At 48.1% G+C, this 14,007-nt stretch overlaps 1 protein-coding gene across 1 annotated transcript in view; it reads left to right on the top strand.

The window, feature by feature from the left end:
• The window catches only part of SPHK1 (sphingosine kinase 1), a 90,882-nt gene that overhangs the window by 51,861 nt on the left and 25,014 nt on the right, over positions 1-14,007 (top strand). The window lies entirely within an intron of this gene.

Below are 14,007 nucleotides of genomic sequence, written 5' to 3'. Positions count from 1 at the left end.
TGCATTTAATTTTTAAAACACCCATAGATGGGCAGGGTAGGGATGCATTGTGTCCTGGGAAGCCTGCACCCGAGACAAAGTAGTTTCCATGCCCGTAAGAGCATGAGCACGGAAACATATGTATGCTCCCACCTGGCAGGAGCATTTGTAAAGCTGCTTGCAGGAACGTGTGCTGGGAAGGCATGTGTCTGCTCCCACTTGTGCAGTGGCATACAGTGGCGCAGAGTAAAGTGACACAGAGTGCAATGGTGTAGAGTAGATTGCCAGAATCCAGTGGTGTAGAGTGTATTGGTTTTAAGTAATGTGGCGTAGAGTGCACTGGTGTAGAGTGCTGTGGCATGGTGTGGAGCGGTGTGGTGTGAGTGGCACAGAGTGCAATAGAGTGGCATAGACTGCAGTGGCAGAGTAGATTGTTTCAGAGTAGAGTGAAGTGGCGTAGAGTGCAGTGGTATACAGTGTCATATAGTGCAGTGGCGCCGAGTAGATTAGTGTGGCTTGGAGTTTATTAGCGTAGAGTGGCATGAAGTAGAGTGGTAGAGAGTGCAGTACACTGGTGCAGAGTGGCATAGAGTGCAGTGATGCAGAGTGGCATAGAGTGATTTGGTGGAGAGTAGATTGGCATATAGTGCGTTGGTTTTGAGTAAAGTGGTGGAGTGCATTGGCATAGAGTGCATTGGCATAGAGTGCAGTGGTATAGAGTGCAGTGTTGCAGAGTAAGGTGGCATAGAGTGCAGCGGCACAGAGTGATGTAGAGTGCAGTGGAGAAGAGTGCAGTGGTGCATAGTAGAGTAGTGTAAGGTAGAGTGCATTGGCATAAAGTAGAGTGGAGTGGTGTAGAGTAGAGAGAGGTGGAGTGGTGCAGAGAAGAGTGCAGAAACAGTGTGGAGTGGAGTAGTGCAGAGTAGAGTGCAGTGGCGTAGAATGGTGCAGAATAGAGTGAAGTGGGGTAACATGGAATATGCATGGTATCGTAGCGAAATGCCATGATAGACAACACATCTTCAATTGAAATGACCATTTCATTTGCACTCACATAAAAGTATACAGTGCACAAACGATAATGTGTGGAAATGTCATCACCCAATCTATTGATTTGATAATCAGCACAGTTAATTTACAGGCTTTTAAATTTTGTTGTGTGCTAGGAAACAAAACATCATGTGTAGAGCCTTCCTCAAGCAGACTCCCACTAGTCCGCATGATTCTCAAAATAATCCTCTCACTTTGAAGTCAGAAAATAAAAATAAACACCAACCTCCTTGGAAGACTTAACCTGAAATTTGACCTCTGTCTTTAAATGCACTGCAAATGTGACAAGATAAGAACAAGATTTTAAGGCCTGTTTAAAGAAAGCAATTTCATGGAAGAATACAGTAAACAAGGTTTGGGCAGGGCCTCACTGGGAACCCAAAGCAGCCCTGGCAATTTGTTGGACCGGCCCATGGGGGTGTGCAAGTGTGAAGCATAGCTGCTGAACAAAACCGGCCCCCAGCAGTGCTGCTTTTGTTACTGGGGCTGTTATTGCAGCCTCACTGCAATACCGGGCCCCAGTAACAAACCCAGCCCCCACCGCTCCAAAACCAGCCCCTTCCCTTCCAACCTCCCAGGGAAATGCCCGATTCCCGCTACGGCCAGTCTGGCCCTGGGTTTGGGCAAAGGGAGGATCAAACTCGAGCACAGCCAAAAGCAAATAAAGCCAGCAAATAGAAAGCCAGAAAATGTGAGTTATAAACCACAAAGCCAATGGTAAGCAACAGGCAGAATGCCAATTTTCTGAATGTCCCCAAGATGTCTCTAGCAAACCAGACAGCTGTGCTGTCCTGGAGGCTGTGACCTTAAAAAAGGGGTGAGGCAATGTGCCTGACTGACTGCGCTTTCCAATGCAATCCTATGCAATCATTGTGCATTTGTTTTCTGTGAATCATTCCCTGCAACTGTGCATGAAATGTGTACCACTGCATGCTTATCTGCAGTGTCATTCTGTAGCGGATGGGTGTGAAGATATATGATTTACTGCCGTAGAGCAATCCATGCTTCATTTCTGTGGACTCTGAGCAGAGCCTTTATAACCAGTATCGGTAACACCTAATTTAATAGTGCTCAGTTTTCCGACCTTAAAAGGATGGTTTAGTTTACCAATATTCATTCTTTCGACCTGCAAGTTACAGCAGATGTTGCAACTCGCTGAGTCCTATTGCTGGAGTTCATAGTATGACAGCCAACGTGCCCTTGGGGGCTTCTTAGGGCTGCATGATGGGGCCGTTGAGACCTCGCCGGACGGGGATGAGAACCATGGACACTACAGGCCCGATTATCAGTTCCACAGTATTGTCAGGCGGTGAATCTGCACATGAAAATAATGAAACCGTGAAGTGCACTACACCACTACCAAGCAATTACAAGTCATAACCAATAGAATGGGGAAATACCATGTGGGTCGGTTTTACCAGTTGTAAAATCACACAAAATGTGCCATCCATGGGTTTTAACACATATATTAACCACCTGCTGTGAGCCTCCAGTAAATGAATGAATGCTAAGGCCTCTGGGTGGAGGGGGATAGAAGGAGGCGATTGTGGGAAGTAGGGAAGGGAAGAGGAAACGAAGTTCTGAGAGGGGGGTAGCATTACATGCTCTTCCCTGCCAGAATCAATAAACGAGGAAAGAAGCTTGGCTGCTACTGCAGCCAAATCCTCATGAGTACATTTGGGTCTGGTGTTTCAACACCTGGGAAAACCAGGCGCGAAAGACCGTCCCACTTAGAATCAGACAGAGTTAAATTTCATATGGAAATTCTGCTTCGCCTGACTCATTATCAGAACCTAGGTGTGTATTTGCAATGCCCCTGAACTCACAGAAGCTGCTTGTGTCCTACACCTCATCAGGGAATCAAGGTAAGCATGGCTCTCCCCCAACAAATGAAGTGCAGTCGGACATTGACTGTACGTTCAATAGGTAATGTCACTTCTAAGCAGGTGCTTCTGCCTACAACTTTAACAGGACTTTGTTTTATAAACTTGGTTTACGTTTGATGCTTGTACACCCACAATAGCTTTCAGATTCATATTTTTGAAGCTGGTTTTGCATGATTGACAGACATATGTTAGACTTTGGAACAGAATGCAGCCATACCCCATACCCCGCAGGCGCAATTCTAAATCCCAGTTATGTAGAAGATGAGATTTAACAACCTCCGCTGTTTTGGTTTAGCTGTTTGTTAGTACCTCTAAGGTCTAGTACTACATATCCATTTGCTGATCTTTCTCAGAATGACTTTTCGTTTGCTTCCACTTTCTCCACATCTGCTCCCTCTTCGTCGTCTTCACTCGCTTTTAAGAGGTATTTTAAATGGGACAGCAGGTTTCGAAGTCTCACTGCTGCGTGAACTATGCCTGAGTACTCTTCAATCAATTCATCACAATATACCATATCATGAATCCAATTGTAATACTTGGGGAGCACACTTTGGGCCAGCAGAAGGAACATTAATACAAAGTGCCACCAGCAGTGTTTAGGAACCTCCTGAACTTAGCCCAGTAACGCAATCAGTGGTGCCCAGGGCAAATGTCCTCCAATCCTTTCCCACAGCAATTTAAATAGCTCCCACCGAATTCTTGCTGCCCCAGGGAACTGCCAGCTAGATGGATGAAACTGCTACCCACTACTAGTGCTGTGTTAAACCCTGTGGAGGCCCCTAGGCAGTCGACATTTTTGTAAATCAATTTTATTACACAAAATTAAACATGAACAATTATTAAAAATAATTTGACACCATTTAAGAAAGCTTGATTGTAATTTTCTTTCCTGATCTGTTGTCACGGAGTCTCTAAAAGGAGGGGGGCCTATGGGCCCGTGCCTACTTTGCCTATTTAGTAATCCTGGAGTGCCCATTGCATTGAGTATGCGCAGCTGTTTGCACTGGTGCCATGCAAGGCCATCCGCTTTGGGTGATGCGTTCTGTGCAGGTGTTTGAAGTACATCAGCTTATGTTGGTTGTTGAACAGAATATGGTTACCTGACCTGCCTGCAACTGTCTGTCCATGTGATGAGGGTTAACCTCAATCCAATGGTGCTAATCCAGTTCTCATTTGCTTTACCCGTTTCCGTGAGGCGTGTTGTTGATTTACACACACACGAATGCTGCTCTCCATTTCAAGACTCCGTTCTTTGTACAAGGGACGGCCTCTTGTAGCATTTCAAATGTGATACTTTATATCCTTTCCACTGTTTTGTGTCCTTTTTATCATTCGGGCCTCTCAGAGGGGAGGCTTTGTACTATTTATTACTTTACTATTGGCCATTACAGATTGTATTCTGTGAAACACTTGTGAGGTAAATCATCAGGTGAGGATGAATATCAGAGCTGCTCTCTCTACTTATTTTGCCATTAAATGTCTTCCAATAAATCACATTCAAACCCCTACTCCCCCTGACTTTTTACATTATTTCTGATTTATGTGATAATCAGAATCCAGGACAAAGTTGGTTGAGAGAGGGTATCACGCTACAATCAGCAAGGCATTGAAACTACAAGTAAGTATTCAGTTTTGAGAGGGGAAGGGTTTCTAACCTAGACCAATTTCCTAGTCCTACAGTCTTTAAAATGATATGTTTACTGCACATTTGACCCAAAATGATACTAACCAAGCAATGTTTCATGAAAAGGTCACAATCAGCAATTGTGGACCTCTTTTGTGTGCTGCCTGGGCCAATTCGATTCGGTGAATGTATGTGTGTGCATTTCTGAATCCATGGGTGTGAGTGAGGGTAAATGTGCACATGCGTGTCCCTCTCACCCCCTTCCCTGTCAGAATTATCATCCGCCACGGGATTTGCTCCAGATTTCAAACACATTGAAGTGTTTGTGATAGGGTGCAGCCACCTCCGAGGAAAAACTGCTCTTGGGTGTCTGTTCGTCACGTGCGCAGTGCGGTTTCACGTTGCATGTTAAGTCTCACTTCTGACACTGGAGACTCTTCCAGCTAAACTGCGACAATGGACCCCAGCACACGCTTTCAGACCAAGGCGTATAATACCTCTTCCGATTACTCCTTGGTGCCAGTTTTAGTAAATTATTGACTTCTAGCCCGAATTTAAGTTCTGTAGGCCATCTGACGGAACACTCTAAACTCTTAAACTCTAGCGCAGGAGGATTTCCGAGCACTTTGTCAGGGCCGGTTTTGGTTCCCAGTCCGGCCCTGATGTCTCCTTGTAGAGAGGTTGATGCCTGCCACCGAAAGACAATAGGGCCACACCAGCACTTCCTTTCAAAAAGGGCCTCCTGCATATTCATCGTAATTCAGACCTTTTTGGAGTTTTGCTTTTCTAGTGAAAATAGAGTAAAGTATGTGAATCCAAGGAAAGAAACATGATCTAAGCCACTCCACTCTAAGCCACTCCACTCTACGCCACTCCATTCCCCACCACTCTAAGCCACTCCACTTTATGCCACTTCAATCCAATCCATGCTGCTCCATTCTAAGACCATTTACATCACTCTATGCCACTCCACTCTACACCACCCCACACCATTCCACTCTACTTTGCAAAACCTTATTCCACTCTACGCCCCTCCACTCTGACACTCCGCTGTATGACACCATATGCCACTTTTCGACATTCTACACCAGTCCGCTTTATGCATTTCCCTCTATGCTGCTCCACTCCACGGCACTTTACTCTACTCTGTGACACTCCACCTCACTCTACTCTACAACACTCCAAAACACTATCCTCCACTCAATGCCCCTCCACTTTAGGACACTGAACTCTACGACACTCCACTTTATGACACTCTATACAACTCTGTCACTCCACTATACGACACTCTACTCCACTACTCAACTCTACGCCACTACCTTGTATGCCGCACTGCCACTCCACTCTATGACACTCCACTCTGACACTCTACACTATGACGCTCTGCTCTACGACGCTCTATTCCACTCTACGCAATTCCTTCTTTGCCACTCCACTCCACTCTACCCTACGACACCTCACTCCGTTCTATGCCACTCCATTCTAAATCACTGTACTCCATTTTGTACCACTCCACTCTAAACCACTCCACTGTGAGCCACTCTATACCACTCAACTCTGACCCTCTATACCAGTCTACTCCACACACACACTACTCCTCTTTAAGCCCTTTCGCTCTACGCCCCACCCCTTTGATTCTTTACTCCAAGGTATATCACTCCATCCTACTATATTCCACTTTTTGCCATGCCGCTCCACTTTATGCCACTCTACTCTGACACTTTACTACACTCCAAGCCACCCCACTCTATGCAACACCACTCCACTTTATGCCACTCCATTCTACTCTACAACAGTTTATTCCACTCTGCGACACTTCACTCTACTGTATGATACTACACTCTATGAAACTCTACTTTACGACACTCCACTCTACGACCTCCTACTCCACTCTATGACACTGTATTCCACTCTATGCAACTCAACACAACTCCCTGTACTCCGCTTTACTCCACTCTATGCTGCTCCACTATACAACACTCTACTCCACTGGACACCACTCCACTGTAGGCCACTCTAAGCCATTCCATTCTACGACACTCTATGCCATTCTACTCTACGACACTTCACTCCACTCCTCTTTAAGCCCCTTCACTCTACGCCCCTCCACTCGATTATTTACGTCACTCCATCCCACTACATTCCACTTTATGCAATGCCATTCCACTTTATGCCACTCTACTCTACTCTGAGACTTTACTCCACTCCACTGTAGCCACCATATGCCACTCCACTCTGCAATATTCTTTGCCACTTTCTCCATGCCCCTCCACTCCCCCTCCATTCCCCTCCACTCTACACTACTCCAATATACAACCCTCCAATCTACAATACTCCACACCACTCTATGCTAGTCTACTCTCTGACACGTTGCACCACTACTCCACTCTACACCACTCCACTCTACACCACTCTATGCTACTCCACTCTATGCCACTCTACTCCACCCTCCACCCCTCCACTCCTCCACTCTACAACACTTTACTCCAATCTACTCCACCCCCCTCTATGCCAGACCACTCCACTTTATGCCACTCCACTCTACAACAGTTTATTCCACTCTGAGACACTCCACTCTAATCTACAACACTTCACTCTACTGAATGACACTTCTGTCTATTGAAACTCTATTTTACGACACTCCACTCTATGACACTGTATTCTACTCTGTGCAACTCTACTCCTCTTTCTGCCACTCAACACAACTCCCTCTACGCCACTTTACTCCACTCTATGCTGCTTTACTAGAAAACACCCTACTCCACTGGACACCACTCCACTGTAGGCCATTGTAAGCCACTCCACTCTACGACAGTTTATGCCACTCCACTCTATGATACTGTACTCAACAACACTCCACTATGACACTTTACGCCCCTCCACTCTGTCACTCTACTCCAAGCCACTCTCCTCTATATCACTAACATTTAGCCTTGCTGAACAGCAGCCACGCTGGTGTACAACATGGCTAAAACACATTGGCAAAGCCAACAGCGTTTGCACAGGTGTGACCTTTTGGGTTTGCCAATGTTTGTTCTAATCTCTAATGTGCTCTTCTCTTTTACGTTCCGCTACCAGAAACAACTGTGATATTTAGCTTGCAGGCAGGCTTTAAAAGATAAAGTAAAAACAGTGCTGACGGTTCCCAGGGGCAGGTGACAAATAGTTTATTTATAGCGTGTGAATCGCGTACAAAGAGCATTTTTGCCGAAGAGTTTTCAAGAAAACAATTGCAAATAATGCAACACTTGTAGCAATAGGCTGTGGCATCAGACAAAGATGATCGGAGGCATCTGCTTTACTGCAACACAACAAAACCCTTTAGACTCTGTCTTTCAACAATTATAAACATGTTTTTTTATACTTCTAAGATGACCGCCAAGTTGCATGAACGAACAAGAAGCCCAAATGCAGTGACAGTCCGGAAAGTATAGAAAACATTTTCTATACATTCTATTCTTTCAAGATAGCTGCCATGTTGCATTATGCAAAGTGACGACATGTTTCATCATTCTGAGAGTATAGAAAGTAAAGAATTTTTTTTCCTACACTTTGCAGATGGCTGGAGCGTTGCAACTTGATGTCACCTCACACGACGCAGCGGCCATCTCCTAAGCACAACACCAATTTTTTTTAAAAAATTGTTTTGATACCTTTGGATGGCTCTTCACTGCTATTGACTTTGCCAATGCCAGTACATTATAAAAAGCATCCAGCATCGGAAAAGCCAATTGCAGCAACTGCCATGATGTAGGAGAGGGATGGAGGAAGATGAAACAAGCATTTGCAATGCAATAGGTCTCACATTTATAAGGGTTTGAGCTATTGGCATTGTAAAATTACAATGCCTTTTATTTATGTTTTGGTTTTAAAAAAAATAAAAGGCATTGTCATTTACAATGTCAGTAGCATAAACTCGCATAAAAGCATTGTGCGGTGTGCAGCATTGTGCGGCGTGCAGCATTGCGTGGCGTGCAGCAGTGTGCGGCGTGCAGCAGTGTGCGGCGTGCAGAAGTGTGTGGTGTGCAGCAGTTTGTGGCGTGCAGCGGCGTGCAGCAGTGTGCGGCGTGCAGCAGTGTGCGGCGTGCAGCAGTGTTGTGCAGCATGCAGCAGTGACTAATGCAGCAGTGTGCAGCAGTGTGTTTTGTGCAGCAGTGTGTGCCGTGCAGCAGTGTGTGCCGTGCAGCAGTGTTTCGTGTAGCATTGTGCGGCGTGCAGCAGTGTGTGGCGTGCAGCAGTGTGTGGCGTGCAGCGGCATGCAGCAGCGTGTGGCGTGTAGCAGCGTGTGGCGTGTAGCAGTGTGCGGCGTGTAGCAGTGTGCGGCGTGCAGCAGTGTGCTGCGTGCAGCAGTGTCGTGCAGCATGCAGCAGTGAGTAATGCAGCAGTGTGCAGCGGCGTGCAGCAGTGTGCGGCGTGCAGCAGTGTGCTGCGTGCAGCAGTGTGCGGCGTGTAGCAGTGTGTGGCGTGCAGCGGCATGCAGCAGCGTGTGGCGTGTAGCAGTGTGCGGCGTGTAGCAGTGTGCGGCGTGTAGCAGTGTGCGGCGTGCAGCAGTGTGCTGCGTGCAGCAGTGTCGTGCAGCATGCAGCAGTGAGTAATGCAGCAGTGTGCGGCGTGCAGCAGTGTGCGGCGTGCAGCAGTGTGCGGCGTGTAGCAGTGTGCGGCGTGTAGCAGTGTGCGGCATGCAGCAGTGTGCGGCGTGCAGCATTGAGTAATTCAGCAGTGTGCAGCAGTGTGTGCCGTGCAGCAGTGTGTGCCGTGCAGCAGTGTTTCGTGTAGCATTGTGTGGCGTGCAGCAGTGTGCGGCGTGCAGCAGTGTGCGGCGTGCAGCAGTGTGCGGCGTGCAGCAGTGTCGTGCAGCATGCAGCACTGAGTAGTGCAGCAGTGTGTGCGGCGTGCAGCAGTGTGTGCGGCGTGCAGCAGTGTGCGCGGCGTGCAGCAGTGTGCGCGGCGTGCAGCAGTGTGCGCAGTGTGCGTGGCGTGCAGCAGTGTGCGCGGCATGAAGCAGTGTACGGCGCGCAGCAGTGTTGTGCAGCAGTGACTAATGCAGCAGTGTGCAGCAGTGTGCGGCATGCAGCAGAGTGCGGCGTGCAGCAGTGTGTGGCGTGCAGCAGTGTTTCGTGTAGCATTGTGCGGCGTGTAGCAGTGTGTGGCGTGTAGCAGTGTGTGGCGTGTAGCAGTGTGTGGCGTGTAGCAGTGTGTGGCGTGTAGCAGTGTGCTGCGTGCAGCAGTGTCGTGCAGCATGCAGCAGTGAGTAATGCAGCAGTGTGCAGCAGTGTGCGGCGTGTAGCAGTGTGCGGCGTGTAGCAGTGTGCGGCGTGCAGCAGTGTGCGGCATGCAGCATTGAGTAATTCAGCAGTGTGCAGCAGTGTGTGCCGTGCAGCAGTGTTTCGTGTAGCATTGTGCGGCGTGCAGCAGTGTGTGGCGTGCAGCAGTGTGAGGCGTGCAGCAGTGTCGTGCAGCATGCAGCACTGAGTAGTGCAGCAGTGTGCGCGGCGTGCAGCAGTGTGCGCGGCGTGCAGCAGTGTGCGCGGCGTGCAGCAGTGTGCGCGGCGTGCAGCAGTGTGCGTGGCGTGCAGCAGTGTGCGTGGCGTGCAGCAGTGTGTGGCGTGCAGCAGTGTGTGGCGTGCAGCAGTGTGTGGCGTGCAGCAGTGTGTGGCGTGGTTTGTAAACAACAAGAAAAGCGGACATCAAAGGAAGGGTGGGAGGGAACCAGCATATGGGGTGTGAGTTATAACGAAAGTTAATTGTTGTAAGAGGGGATGCAGGAAGTGAGGCCGAGCGCGCGCTGGCGAAAGCAGTCTGCTGCTTTCAAGTCCGATGCCAGATGCCAGCTTCGTGCTTGAATGCCTCACATGCACTGGCCATAAACCGCATTCCTAAGGTCTTGTGCCCCTTACTAAATCTCTCTGAATGCGTGAGGCGGTGCACGCACAGGAAGTAGCTGGTGGCAAATGGAATGCGCATGGTTGTGCGCGTAACCGCCACCCGATCCGCCTGGGAAGCCTTTGGGAGCATTTTCTGAAGCCCCTACATAAGTCTCGCAGTGCGATCGCTTACGCAATAGCCAGGCGAGACCTAAAAATGGTAAGGAGGCACCAAGTGGGGAGGGGTGGCGAAGAAATGAATGAATTATCACAAGCTGAGCGTGACTGGGGGGTACCTGTGGGATCCACAGGGAAGCTAGGAATGTGGGTTGAGGGGTGAAACTCAGACACTGAAAAGCGGCAGCAGCGAGCAAAAATTTGTTTTAAACAAGCTTATGCAAAGCCAATAGGTCTCGCCTATGCAAGAGGTATTCGATTTATCAATGTCTTTTAGGCTTGTTGTGCAGCAGCACAGCTGCTGTACAGCATGGCTGAAAGTTAAACAAAAACTATCTGACGCGCCCAGCGCTGACCACATGGGGCAATGATCTGTTTTCCTTGTATGGGGTTATTCTCTTCCTTCACCAAAAAACATTTTCAAAGAACAAATTAAAAGAATACCTTGTCAGCAAATGTAAACCAAGAAGAAATTAAAATACAGCTTTAAGCATCAACTTTTTTAGCGCTTGGAAGTTATCAAACGCAAGATGGATCATGGCATGGCTGTGATGTCTGAAACTCACAATTACAGAAAAGGCATTCAAGGCATTTAGCCATGCTGTACGCCAGAATAGCCGCAGGTAAACATGGCTAAAAGTTAATGGCGTAAAGAAGATGGCACCGTGTAGAGTGTTGTGGCATAGAGGGTTTGTAGAGTGGCCTGGTGTTGAGTGTCGTAGAGTGGTGTGGCATAGGGTGGTGTGGCATATAGTGGTGTAGAGTGGCGTAGCGTAGAATGTCATAGATTAGCTTGGCATAGAGTGGCGTGGCATTGAGTGTCGTAGAGTGGTGTGGCATAGGGTGGTGTGGCATATAGTGGTGTAGAGTGGCGTAGCGTAGAATGTCATAGATTAGCTTGGCATAGAGTGGCGTGGCATTGAGTGTCATAGAGTAGAGTGTCGTAGAGTGGAGAGGTGCAAAGTGGAGTGGCATAGAGTGGAGTAAAGTAAAGTGAAGTGGCATAGAGTGAAGTAGTGTAGTAGAATGGAAAGGCATAGGATGGAGTAGATTTCCATAGAGTGGTGAGACATAGAGTGGAGAAGAGTATCGTAGAGTGGAGTGGTATAGTGTCATGGAGTGGAGTGGTGTAGAGAGGAGTAGTGGAGCGGAGTATAGTGGAGTGTTGCAGGGTATAGGGTTATAGAGTGCAGTAGAGTGGCGTTGAGAGCAGTGGCATAGAGTGCAGTGGTGCAGAGTAGAATAGTGGCATAGAGTGCAGTGACATAGAGTAGAGTGTTGAAGAGTAGAGTATAGTGTCATAAAGTGCAGTGGTTCAGAGTAGACTAGTGTAGAGTGCAGTGGCGCAGAGTAGAGTGATGTGAAGTGGCACGGTAGATTGGAGTAACGCAAGAGTGGAGTGGCATAGAGTAGATTATTTCAGAGTAGAGTGGCATAGAGTGGAGTGGTGCAGGATAGAGTGCAGTTGCATAGAGTAGAGTGTCGTACAGTAGAATGTAGTGTCGTAGAGTGCAGTGTTACAGAGTAGATAAAAGTGGCAGAGAGTGTAGAGGCATACAGTGCATTGGTGTCGAGTGATGTAGTGTGGTGTAGAGTGGCGTAAGGTACAGTAGCATAGAGTGCAGTGGTGTATAGCAGAGTGGCATCGTGTGCACTGGTGTGGAGTGGCTTAGAGAGCAGTGGCATAGAGTACAGTGGTGCAGAGTAGGATAGAGTGGCTTGGTGCATTTGGTTTGAGTAAAGTGGTGCAGAGTGCATTGGCGTAGAGTGCAGTGGTTAGGGTAGAGTGGCACAGAGTGCAGTGGCATAGTGTAGAACGGTGCAGAGTAGAGTAGTATAGAGTAGAGTAGTGCCATGTAAATTGCAGTGGCATAGAGTTCAGTGGCATATAGTGGCATGGCACAGAGTGGAGTAGAGTGGCGCAGAGTGCAGGGCATAGAGTGCAGTGGCAGAATAGATTGTTTCAGAGTAGAGTGAAGTGGCATAGAGTGGAGTGACGCAAGGTAGTGTGTAGTGGCATAAAGTGCAGTGCCATTGAAAGTAGTGGTGAAGAGTAGATTAGAATAGTGTAGAGTGGAGTGGTACAGAGTAGAGTGCATGGCATAGAGTGCAGTGGTTAGGGTAGAGTGGCATAGAGAGGAGTGGGGCAGAGTGGAGTGCAGTGGCATAGAGTAAATTGTTTTCAGAGTATAGTAAAGTGGCATGGAGTGGTGTAGGGTAGAGGAGAGTGGTGCATGGTGGAATACAATGGTGTGGAATAGAGTGGCATAGAGTGCAGTGGAATACAGTAGAGTGTTTTAGAGTGCAGTGTCAGGTGCAGAGTAAATTAGAGTGGATTGGCTTAGAATGCTGTGGTGTAGAGTGGAGTGATGCAGAGTTGAGTGGCATAGAGTGTAGAAGCATGGAGTGGTAAAGAGTAGAGTTCTGTGGCATAGAGTTCAGTGGTGCAGAGTAGAGGGTCATAGAGTGCAGTGGCATTGAGTGCATTGGGCTAGAGTGATAGAGAGCTGTGGCATACAGTGCAGAGTGGAATAGAGTGGCATAGAGTAGAGTGTTGCAGAGAAGAGTATAGTGGCATAGAGTGCATTGGTGCAGAGTAGATTGGCATAGAGTGCAGTAGTGTGGCGTGAAGTGGCGCAGGGTAGGGTAGAGTGGAGTGGCATAGCATAGAGGGGGTGGTGTAAAGTGGAGTGGTGTAGAGTATATTGTTTCAGAGTAGAGTGAAGTGGTGTAGAGCGGAGTGGTGCAGGTTAGAGTGCAGTTGCATAGAGTGCAGTGGTGTAAAGTAGAGTCAGTGATGCAGAGTAATTTAGAGTGGCATAGAGTGGAGTGATGCAGAAAGAAGTGGCATCGAGTGTAGTGGCATACAGTGAATTGGTGTACAGTGTAGTACAGTGGCGTAGAGTGGCTGAAAATTCAGTGGTGGAGAATGCAGTGCTGCGGAGTAGTGTGTTATAGAGTGAAGTACAGTAGAGTGGCATAGAGTGCAGTGATGTAGAGTGGCATACACTGCAGTGGTGCAGAGTATATTGGCGCAAAGTGCATTGGTTTTGAGTAAAGTGGTGTATTGGTGTAGAGTGCAGTGGTGTGGAGTGGTTAGAGCAGAGGCGTGTAGTGGCGTAGTGTAGAATGGTGAAGAGTAGAGAGGAGTGGTTCAGCGTAGAGTGCAGTGGTATAGAGTGCAGTGGCATAGAGTGGTGTGGAGTGGTGCAGAGTGGAGTGGGTCAGAGTGGAGTAGAGTGCAGTGGCATAGTATAGCGTGGTGTAGAGTAGAGTGGCACAGAGTGGAGTGGTGCAGCATAGATTGCAGTGGTGTAGAATGCAGTATAGTAGAGTGGCGTGGAATGGCGCAGTGTGGAATAGAGTGGCGTAGAGTGCAGGGCATAGAGTGCAGGGTGTAAAATGGAGTGGTGTAGCACAGATTGTA

Source organism: Triturus cristatus, chromosome 7 (assembly GCF_964204655.1).
Source record: "Triturus cristatus chromosome 7, aTriCri1.1, whole genome shotgun sequence".
Lineage (NCBI taxonomy): Eukaryota > Metazoa > Chordata > Amphibia > Caudata > Salamandridae > Triturus > Triturus cristatus.
Note: the sequence above shows the minus strand (reverse complement) of the source record. Positions and strands in the feature narration are given on the sequence as shown.